We start from the raw sequence: 12,464 nt of genomic DNA, 5'->3' as shown, positions 1-12,464 counted from the left end.
AAGGAGAGTGATGGGGTGCTGCGCCAGATGACCTGGCCTCCACAGTCACCGGACCTGAACCCAATCGAGATGGTTTAGGGGTGAGCTGGACTGCAGACAGAAGGCAAAAGGGCCAACAAGTGCTAAGCATCTCTCGGGGAACTCCTTCAAGACTGTTGGAAGACCATTTCAGGTGACTACCTCTTGAAGCTCATCAAGAGAATGCCAAGAGTGTGCAAAGCAGTAATCAAAGCAAAAGGTGGCTACTTTGAAGAACCTAGAATATGACATATTTTCAGTTGTTTCAAACTTTTTTTTATGTATATAATTCCATATATAATTCCACATGTGTTAGTTCATAGTTTTGGTGCCTTCAGTGTGAATCTACAATTTTCATAGTCATGAAAATAAAGAAAACTCTTTGAATGAGAAGGTGTGTCCAAACTTTTGGTCTGTACTGTATATATATACAACCCGAATTCCGGAAAAGTTGGGACGTTTTTTAAATTTTAATAAAATGAAAACTAAAAGACTTTCAAATCACTTGAGCCAATATTTTATTCACAATAGAACATAGATAACATAGCAAATGTTTAAACTGAGAAAGTTTACAATTTTATGCACAAAATGAGCTCATTTCAATTTTGATTTCTGCTACAGGTCTCAAAATAGTTGGGACGGGGCATGTTTACCATGGTGTAGCATCTCCTTTTCTTTTCAAAACAGTTTGAAGACGTCTGGGCATTGAGGCTATGAGTTGCTGGAGTTTTGCTGTTGGAATTTGGTCCCATTCTTACCTTATATTGATTTCCAGCTGCTGAAGAGTTCGTGGTCGTCTTTGACGTATTTTTCGTTTAATGATGCGCCAAATGTTCTCTATAGGTGAAAGATCTGGACTGCAGGCAGGCCAGGTTAGCACCCGGACTCTTCTACGACGAAGCCATGCTGTTGTTATAGCTGCAGTATGTGGTTTTGCATTGTCCTGCTGAAATAAACAAGGCCTTCCCTGAAATAGACTTTGTTTGGAGGGAAGCATATGTTGCTCTAAAACCTTTATATACCTTTCAGCATTCACAGAGCCTTCCAAAACATGCAAGCTGCCCATACCGTATGCACTTATGCACCCCCATACCATCAGAGATGTTGGCTTTTGAACTGAACGCTGATAACATGCTGGAAGGTCTCCCTCCTCTTTAGCCCGGAGGACACGGCGTCCGTGATTTCCAACAAGAATGTCAAATTTGGACTCGTCTGACCATAAAACACTATTCCACTTTGAAATAGTCCATTTTAAATGAGCCTTGGCCCACAGGACACGACGGCGCTTCTGGACCATGTTCACATATGGCTTCCTTTTTGCATGATAGAGCTTTAGTTGGCATCTGCTGATGGCACGGCGGATTGTGTTTACCGACAGTGGTTTCTGAAAGTATTCCTGGGCCCATTTAGTAATGTCATTGACACAATCATGCCGATGAGTGATGCAGTGTCGTCTGAGAGCCCGAAGACCATGGGCATCCAATAAAGGTCTCCGGCCTTGTCCCTTACGCACAGAGATTTCTCCAGTTTCTCTGAATCTTTTGATGATGTTATGCACTGTAGATGATGAGATTTGCAAAGCCTTTGCAATTTGACGTTGAGGAACATTGTTTTTAAAGTTTTCCAAAAAGATTTTACGCAGTCTTTCACAGATTGGAGAGCCTCTGCCCATCTTTACTTCTGAGAGACTCTGCTTCTCTAAGACAAAGCTTTTATAGCTAATCATGTTACAGACCTGATATCAATTAACTTAATTAATCACTAGATGTTCTCCCAGCTGAATCTTTTCAAAACTGCTTGCTTTTTTAGCCATTTGTTGCCCCCGTGCCAACTTTTTTGAGACCTGTAGCAGGCATTAAATTTTAAATGAGCTAATTAAGTGGATAAAAGTGTAAAATTTCTCAGTTTAAACATTTGCTACGTTATCTATGTTCTATTGTGAATAAAATATTGGCTCATGTGATTTGAAATTCCTTTAGTTTTCATTTTATTAAAATTAAAAAAACGTCCCAACTTTTCCGGAATTCGGGTTGTATATATGATAATTACTTTTGACATCAAATGTACCTACAATTACAGAATCACCCAACAACAAACACAACAGTCCTGAAAGTTGAGACATTTTGATTCAGCTGACGGCACAGAAGATGATGAACAACATTTCAGATAGTTTAGAGAATCTTTCAATCTTTCAAATCGACGTCCGATTTCCCCTCCACGTCTACTCTGCATGAGCCTTCCTTTCTTCACTATCTGATACAGGCGGATGGGGAAATTGATGGATGAAGGATGGATGTTTGCAGACAGAGAGGTAAGACCCATCACTCACACAGACCTCACAATCCTGACTGTGTGCCGCTGATAAAACCAGCGTGTGTGAATATGAACGAAATGAAGTGTGCAGTTTATTCTGTCACACAGACCAGAAGTAAAACCGTTTCAAAATACTGGAAGAAGAACTTTGCATCCCATGAAGAATTGCCAATGATGGAACTGAATCAAAAATGACAGTACAACCTCGAAATATGTCACTGATTAAACTTATAAAAAATGTTCAAAAGTTTGGGGTGGGTAAGTTTTTTTATGCATTTGAAAGAAGTCTCTTCTGTTGAACAAGGCTGCATTTATTTGATTGTAAATACTATAAAAAAATTGAAATATTAACAACATTTTAAATATTGGAATATATTGTAAAATATAATTTATTCCTGTGATCAAAGCTGCATTTTCAGCATCATTACTCCACTCTTCAGTGTCACATGATCCTTCAGAAATCATATTAATATACTGATGTGCTGCTCAAGATACATTTAATATTATTATTATTATTATTATTATTATTATTATTATCAATGTTGAAAACAGTTGCACTGCTTCATATTTTTGTGGAAACCTTGGTGCATTTTATTTTTCTGGATTTTTTTATGAACAAAAAGTTCAAAAGAACAGTATAAATTATACTGGAATTCACACACACACACACACAAAAACACATTAATGCTGAAAACACTGTCATAAAAAGACAGAAAAACTTGTAAAAAGACATATCTGATAAATGCAGCAGACAGACACAGGACTCTAAATCTAAAGGGAAGCATTTCAAACGATTGTGCTGAGACAGACGCCAGTGATGTTCCCATCAGATGTTTAAAGAGCTCTGAGATCTATCCTGCTGCTGGAAATATGCTGATCACACACACCTCTATTCCTTTAAACCATCTCTGCGTGTGTGTGTGTGTGTGTGTGTGTGTGTGTGTGTGTGTGTGTGTGTGTGTGTGTGTGTGTGTGTGTGTGTGTGTGTGTGTGTGTGTGTGTGTGTGTGTGAGTGTGTGAGAGACAGAGAGAGGTGAGATTTGAGATTTCTCTGACACACATAAGCTCTCCTCACCAACACACAAAATACACATTCACTGAAACCCAGTGAGGTGTTTAAGCAGACAGGGACCCATTCCAAATCAGGACAAATTACAAAGACTTCTGACTTAAACTCTGGTCATAGTGCTCTCATGGGGTTCGCTGATGCCCTGGAGCTCACAATCTCCCAAAACATCGAAGCAAATGTTTAAATAGATGTTATCTTTATAAACAACCCGCATATTTAAATTTAAATTCAATTAAATTCATTTTAAATTAAATACATTTTTAATAAATGTAAATATTTGAAGTCTAAACAACTACATTCACCTAAAAAATGCTGAAAACTACATTCCTACATGACACAACAACAGTAGCGTTTAAAAAAATGACACTCGCTGTGCGAACACTTACATGTGTTAATTTAGCAGACGGTTTTATCCTAAGTGACTTACATTAAGCAGAGTGATACAAACGGTGAAACAGTTCTCATGCTGATACAGGTAACACATGGCTGGAAAGATCTCCCAGCCAATCAGATTCAAGGACCAGAAATAAATATTGTATAAAATGAAATCATATAAGCATACAATATCTTACATAATATAAAATACTCATCATGCAATATTTTATATAATATCAAAACAGACATCATTTGTGAAAGTTTTTCCCTTTGAGAAGGTCTCTGCATGTCCTTTAGTTATATTTATCTGACTTCTGAGGACAGATTTGCCCCAAAAGTACAGCTAAGTAAATACACACAGACAGAAAGTCACACAATCACCCAAAGGCAGAGAAAAGAAGAACACAATGATGAAAATCTACAGCCAACAAAGAAGTCTCACACACACAGACAGGGCAGCGGTAGAGGTGTAATCTGTGTTATGTAATCAATCTAATTAAATAGAGCGGTGTCATCTATAAGGACAGATGGCTCACTCTGCCAAATGAAAATAAAACCACGCACACATGAGTCATGAATATCCCTTCATCCTGTTCAAACATCTCTTATCCCTTCCGATCTGTTTCCTGTTTCCTTCGATATTCATTGAGAATGTAATTCATACGGACTCACAACATTCCATATCTCTGCTGAAGTATTCACTTGATTTCCGGTGGTTTTTTGACAGAAACAGGCCAAAGTTAGAGGGAACAAACTAGTAATTTTCTGTTAATATCTACAGTAAAAATAAGTAGGTTCACAAGATAGTTAAACAGATAGTTTATGTATGTTAGTAGTAATATGAATATAAAGATTTACCAAACATTCAAAAATACAGTGATTTTTCATTTCTATTTCACTTTATATATTACCTATTCCTATTTAATTTTACCAATACTTGCTGCACTTCAAGGATTCATATATATATATATATATGAATAATCTATATATATGTTATAATTTAAAAAAAACTATTATTAATATTACTGGAAGAACATTGTTCATAACTTTGAAAGAACCTTTCCAGAATGTTCTGAGAGCGTTCCCTGTTAGCTAGAAGAGCTGTGATTGATATCTACTGCTTTATCATTTTAAACCTCTTTTAGTCAAATGATCTAGTTGTAAGGTGCATCTGTCTAAATTTTTATTATATATAATTTTATATATTTTATATATATTTATATATTTTATAAACTCACTGACTGAGACAAAGACAGTAAGACAGAGGTTTGAAATTCAGAAGAGAAGAGAAGAGAAGAGAAGAGAAGAGAAGAGAAGAGAAGAGAAGAGAAGAGAAGAGAAGAGAAGAGAAGAGAAGAGAAGAGAAGAGAAGAGAAGAGAAGAGACATAGATGAGAGCAAAAGACACAGACACATACCTGAACACACACGTGATGTCCATGAGCATTTGGGAGCATATAAAATGTGTGTGTGTGTGTGTGTGTGCGTGTGTGTCCCACGGTCAGTTCTTGTCCTGGTTTCAGTTCTTCTTCCCCTGCGGCTGTAACCTCATCTACATCTTTCTCATTCTTTCATTTTCCTCCTGTTATCCTTATTTTCAAAGATACACCCCCCCACCAGGTCATCCCTTCCTCGTTTTCACCCCCCCCCACCCCCATCTCTATAAACTGATGGTATGAGATTCTAGCTCCACTTCAGATCAAATTAAAATGAGCTTTAGTGAGAGCAAACCACACAGCCTGCCTCCATCCTGTTACAAACATCACACACATACACATCTAAATCAGGACATATTGTGCACCTCTATTGTTTTTATCTAAGGCTAATAATAGCAATGACTGCAGACAAACTTTATTGCTAAAACTAAACTTACGTTTTTACGTTCTTACATTTAAAACAATGTTCATAAATCATATTTCCTATTGAGAACATACTAAGATTTTGTCTGATTTAGATAATATTATAATTGATATTTATATTTTGAATTAGTTTTTTTTCTTATATTTTCCATTTTTATTTTAGTTATTATTAATTTTGTCTATTTAGAACTTTTTTAAAATGTCTATATAGTTTAATTTTTTTAACCTTTTTATTTCAGTTTGTGCTTGTGACGACATATGGAAATTTACTTAAGACAGATGCACCTTACAAATAAAACATTTGACTAAAAGAGGTTTGAAATGATAAAGCAATAGATATCAATTACGGCTCTTCTATTTAAAAGGGAACACTCTCAGAACGTTCTGGAAAGGTTCTTTCAAAGTTATGAACAATGTTCTTCCAGTAATATTAACTGAATGTTGTTTAAAGTTATCTGATCTTTTAAGATGTTTTCAAAATGTTATTAATACATCTTTCATGGATGTTTATTTCTTAAACATTTTAGTTGGATGTTCATTTAATGCATTTTAAACGTTACTATTTCTGGTTCCAGAGAATGTTCAGAGACCATTCAAAAGTAAAATTTCTGCTTGAAAATAATCAAATAAAACATTCACTTCATGTTTTCTCTGACATTTTCACACAATAAGTAAAAAAAAGTATTTAAACCATTTTAAAACTGGACAATATTAATGTTAGGAGAACATTTACAAATAATGTTTTTAAAAAAATCTAAGAACACATTTTAAGCTGGGCTGACTTAACCAATGGTGTGAGTTTGAGGGCGGGACTATCTGTTTATCCGACCAATGACAGGTTAGATGAGTGTCTCGGAAACATGTTTGAATGTTTTGAAGTGTTTTTGGTACACCAGTGGCACAGATATTATGCACAACACTTTTAGTCTGCATTTTCATGACTTGGTCTATTTTTAAACTGAACCTGAACTTAAACTTCTTTTGGTCAAATGTTTTGATTATATAGTGTGTTTGTGCATCTTTTACTACAGTAAATAACACATAACACTGGCTGTCAGATTGAGTGACATTCAGACATATTATTAATAGGGGGCATTTTTTTACACCATGCAAGATGTTTTCTAACATTAGGGCACTGACACACAAAACACACACACACACACACACACACACACACACACACACACACACACTCAACACTGAAATACTTCTTTGACCCTAAATCTTGAACGCATTTGTACAGTGTCTGTGTGTGTGTGTGTGTGTGTGTGTGTGTGTGTGTGTGTGTGTCCAGACCCTCTATCAGCAACTAATGTGACCGAACAGGAGAGGAAAACCAGGACACACAGCGGGATTAACACACACACACACACAGAGGGGGAGAGAGAGAGAGAGAGAGGGAGGAGATACGAGACGCTCAGTTCACCAGTAGATGTAAGGAGAGACAGATGTGCTTGTGTGAGAGAGACAGATCATAAACACAGACAAGAGAAAATCACACAGACGGACATAAGAAAGAAGAACAGAGGCACAAGGAAGAGTCTGATCTCACACAGGAATATAGGAGAAACAGAACGAGTGAATGAGAGAGAGATGAAGAGATGAAGAACAGTCCGTTCACCTACAAAACACTCTGTGATTAAGGTCAGTAATGGAGTTAATCATCTAATGAAATATTACAACACTGCTCAAGTCATCCGCGTATATCTAAAACATTCATTCTATTTAATTTAATTTAAATATTTTACATTTATTTTACATGTTAATTTAATTTTGTAAAATTTCATTCCATTTTTAATATTCAATTTAATTTGTAATATTTAATTTTTCATTTAATCTACGAGTTTGAAGTGCATTTGAGTTCAAACAAAACATACTAAAAAGCACCTTGGTGCTAACATGGTGCTTTCAACCTTTACCATGGTCATACCAAAAAAGTATCAAAGTCTCATAGTGATACCATGTATTTTGGACTTGTATCATGGTGATGTTGTGATATTCTCTGTAGCACTGTGGATAATCACACATATGCCATAATAAATGAATATAGCATTCATTCAGCATCATGGTGTATATCAAAATACCATAGAGTTGCCATCTGACACCATAATATTAACATGGTACAGCTGCAGTATTTCTATAACTGTCTCTAGTTGATAAAACCTCTCATAATGTCTATGTGTAATTGATTATCATTAATAACACAGAGCAAGTTTACGGAATGTACTCTAAACACAAGACTGGGATTTGTGTGTGTGTGTGTGTGTGTGTGTGTGTGTGTCTGTGTGTGTTATGTAACAACAGGTATCTAATACCCATCCATTACTGAGACCTCTGATGGAGTAATGTGTGTGTATTTAAATGTGTGCGTGCCAGTGTGTGTGTTTTAGCATGTGTGTATGTAATGCTTTAAAATGTGTGCATGTGTATTTGAGTGTGTATTTGAGTGTGTGTTGTGTGTGTGCTTGTAAGAAAATAATGATTTAAGATTTAATTTGCAACATTTTGAAGTAAAAAAAGTTACAAATAATTACAAAGAAAAAAACAACAACCCAATAACAATACTATTTACACCAACCAATAATAATATTTTTTAGTGTACACATCTAAATGTTATGTCTAAATGTAAATGTATTGACTCACACATGTTGTTCCAAACCTGTGTGACTTTCTTTCCTCCGTGGAACATAAAAGAAGGTATTTTGGAGAATCTTGGGAGTCAAACAACAATGAATCCCACTGACTTTCACTGCACTGCAAAAAGTGGTAACTTAACAATGGTAACATCTAAAGTACTGAGCCAACCTTTTAACCAAGAAAAGTTTTTTAAAATATTTAAAAAAAATAAAAAAAAATATATAAAAAACTGACGTGCCATTTTTTTTTCTGGTTAACTACTGTGACAACCCCCCCTCCCAACTGAGTCGTCTCGGGGAGTGATTCATTCAATAGCGCACAAGCAAAATTCTATAGGTTCTGTACTGGAATTAGTCTAGTTCACCTGTTTCAGTCAATGCAGTCTGAGCCAGAAAGAGAATTGATTAGTTCATCTCTCGAGTCTTTGGGTTTTTTTAATCGTTCTTTCAACACATGGTAGACCGATAAAAGTAACCAATGCAGTCTGAGCAGGAAAGAGACTTAATAATTAACCAACTCTTTATCATCTTTGTTACAACATTCAATGTATGGAAAATAAACATCTTTCTGTCTCTCTCTCTGTCTCTCATTCAGTCATTCTGACATTGACGAGCACTGTTAGACCGTGCCTAGTATGTGCAGCGGTCGCACATGCATCCGTAGACTAGCGCAAGTTAATTCTCACACTTTCATAGTATTTATAGCTTCTAATAGGCTGTGTTACTATGAGAAGTTATTAACTCAAGATCTACGTCAGTATGCAGTTTTCCCTATTGCTTGTGTGCCAGCGATTATCCCTCTCCTGTAGGTTGCAGACCCCTGGAATAAGGGATGTAAGGCAAAAAGTAAAAGACAGACAGACAGTCAGCAAGAGATAAACACCAAAGAGAGGGTTTGATGAAAGACAAGAAAACAAATAGACAGTGACAATAAAAAAGAGGAGAAGAGACAAATGAACAGAAACACAGGAAAGAGATGGGTATTTAAGAGACGGGCCTGAACCTCTGAATAAGGTAAATCTCCAGACACCTGTCAAGATGATGTCCAGCTCATATTTCACCTCAGAATGAAAAGGAAGGAGCAAGATATGCCTGACATGATGAAATTAAGGCTAGTTTTGTTTTTGTTTTTTTTTATTGTTACTTTATGACTTTTTTTTTTATAATTAAACAGTAAATTACATTAACATCAAATTATCACTAATGTAATGCACAATAATCCCATTCTTAATAACATCAATTATTATCCAGTTTGTGATATCTTTATGTCATAATAGAATTTGTTGTAATGATGTTAATGAATGAGCAAAGAAAAATATTTTCAAAAATATATATTTATCAAAAGTTTGGGGTCTGAAGATTTGTATTTATTTATTTTTAATAAATTAATACTTTTATTCAACAGAGATGCATTAAATTGATCAAAAGTGACAGTAAGGACATTTATAATGCTATGAAAGATTTATATTTTGAATAAATGCTGTTCTTTTGAACTTTCAAAGAATCCTTTTAAAAAAATGATTTTTAAAGGATCATGATCACATGACACTAAAGACTGAATGATGCTGAAATGCTGTATTTCTATATTTTAAAATATATCACCATAGAAGTTACAGTTATTTTGAATTCTAATACTATTTAACAATGTTGCTGTTTTTACTGTATTTATTTACTATGGACATTAGAATCATCATAATGAGAATCACAAAAACTCAGAAGTCAAATGTCTGAATGCATTACAGTAATGATAATTTAATGGATTAATGGTCTTAAAAAAATAATAATATATTATTTTCCTTTGATTTGGGGATGAAATGTGACCTGGACATGGTTTTGTGATTTACCCAGAGAAGACTGTATAAAATAAAATGAGTTTGAGAAAACATGCTTCAACCTCCAAAAGAGGTTAAGACACAAACAACAACACGTTTGTGTCCTTCTGCAGACAAATGCACACTCCCTCTCTCTCTCACACACAGTTTTTTTTTTTAAAAAGCTGTTTTCTCTTTAAGCTGATAAATCTTTTAAGCTACCCTGATACTCTCACAGGCGCGCACGCACACAATGATTGCTAAACACATTAATCACATGACCAGTTCTAAACACACACACAAGTTCAGCAGAGTGCATTAAGGCTCAACGAGACCATCTTTGCATGTACTTTTGTTGGTTTACTTGTGCTGTTTAATAAGTCAATCATCACTATTAGGCGTACTATTTCAACAGACCTCTAGAACTTAGTGTTGAAGTTGAGTGTCTTTGTCTTCCTGAGTTTGTTGTCTAACCTCCCTGAACACTGTGTCAACTACCCAAAACTACTCTCTAACGATGCCCTAACAAAACACCCTGGTAACCACCCAATACAACCAAGCAACCCTTCAATGGCCAAGCAACTTACTGGCAACCACCCAAAACATCCCAGCAACAAGCCCAAACAGCTTAGCAACCTCCTAACAATGCCACAGCAACTCCCTGGTGTAACACTACAAAAGCTCCATAATAACGGGAAGAAGGAGGTGGGAAGCAGCGAACATTAAAATCAAAACTTTAATAATCAAATAAACACAAAATAGTGTATCGCGCACAAACAAAACCACAACACAAACTAAAGCCCAGGCCTAGTCCTCTCTCGTCCTTCACTGTCATCGCTCCTCTTTTATATCCTTCCAATCTCCTCCGTGGGACTCGAGACCGGTGAGTGGAGCAGGTGTTGCTCATTTCCAATCACTCCACCGGCCTCGCTCCGTTCCCACGGCTCTCGGCCCCGCCCCACTCGTCACATCGCCCCTCGCAGGCCGGGGGGTACTCACGAGACTGCGCTCTACCCCACCCCCTCCGTGGGGACCGCTCACGGTGACTGCGGGAACCTGGGGGTAAGGACAGACAGACAAGGCGAGAGAAAAGGAAATGGAAGGATGAGGAGCAAAAGAGGCGAGAGAGGGGAGAGATGAGGAAGAAAAAAATGTTTCCGTTTCCCAGACACACTGCCACTTGGCCCTCCACTTGCTGGGTGAACTCTTCCGCGGTGGCTCTTCCGCTTTCGGGGAGTCGGCAGGAGTCCCCCTTTCCCTGCTCCTCAAGCATGTGGCTGCAGGCTCTGGCCCCCAGGCAAACGGCGCCGACTCCTCCGCTCCCTCATGGACGGTAGACGCCCCTACACATCGCGGGCGGCTAGCAGCGAGTTCGTCCGTCCCCGGTAACTCACTCCAGCCCACCGCCTCGGGCGTCCACGGCACACTCCCTCGTCCTGCTCGATAGCACCGCGGATTCACCCCAGCGGCAAGGGATTTTCGGCAGCACGTCTCTCCTTCCTCCCGGGTTTCAACACCAGAGTAACACTATAAAAACTTGGCAATCACGGGAAGAAGGAGGCGAGAAACGGCGAAATAAAATAAAACCCAGGCCTGGTCCTCTCTCGTCCTTCACTGTGGTCGCTCCTCTTTTGTATCCTCCCAATATCCTCTGTGGGACTCGAGATCGGTGAGTGGTCACTCATTTCCCAATCACTCCACCGGCCTCGCTCCGTTCCCATGGCTCTCGGCCCCGCCCCACTCATCACACATGGCAACTAACCAGAACACACTTGCAACCCTCTAACAATGTCCCAGAAACTCTCTAGGAACCACACTGAACGACCCTTCTAACAGTGCACTAGCAACTCCCTGACAACACCCCGAACACCCTATCAACTCCTTGGCAACCACCCAGAATGTTCTAGCAACATCCTACTAATGCCAACACTTCTAACAGACCTCTAGCAACTGCCTGGCAACCACCCGGACACACTTGCAACCTCCCCCTAACAGTGCCCTAGAAACTGTCTAGCAACCACTCTAACAGTGCCCTAGCAACTCCCTAACAACACCTAGAATAACCTAGCAACCCTTATAACAATACACTTGCCCTGACACCCACCAGGATACCCCAGCAACTCCGTGGCAACCACCCAGAACAACCTAGCAACCCCCATCGATGCCCTAGAAACTCCCTGGCAACCACGAAGAACAACCCAGCAACCCCTCTAACAGTGCCCTAGCAACTCCCTGAGAACCACCCAGAACACACAAGAAATCAAACTCTCTGGCAACCACCCAGAATCCCCAGACGCACTAGAAACCACACTGCAACATGCTAAAATCACTAAGAACACCATAGAAACCACATATAAATGTCCTGGCAACCGCCGCAGCATTCT

General features: G+C 38.1%; 2 protein-coding genes across 3 annotated transcripts in view; one reads left to right on the top strand and one right to left on the bottom strand.

Annotated features, from left to right (window-relative positions):
* Positions 1–12,464, bottom strand: part of LOC132113948 (dedicator of cytokinesis protein 2-like) — a 112,450-nt gene that overhangs the window by 23,874 nt on the left and 76,112 nt on the right. The window lies entirely within an intron of this gene.
* LOC132113950 (INSYN2B protein-like) overlaps positions 7,041–12,464 on the top strand; it is a 22,200-nt gene continuing 16,776 nt past the window's right edge. The window contains exon 1 of the mRNA XM_059522019.1: positions 7,041–7,277. The gene's annotated coding sequence lies outside the window, so the exon portion shown is untranslated. The remainder of the gene's footprint in view (positions 7,278–12,464) is intronic.

Source organism: Carassius carassius, chromosome 33 (genome assembly GCF_963082965.1).
Source record: "Carassius carassius chromosome 33, fCarCar2.1, whole genome shotgun sequence".
Classification (NCBI taxonomy): Eukaryota; Metazoa; Chordata; class Actinopteri; order Cypriniformes; family Cyprinidae; genus Carassius; species Carassius carassius.
The sequence above is the reverse complement of the archived record's forward strand: the minus strand, read 5'-3'. Positions and strand labels throughout refer to the sequence as shown.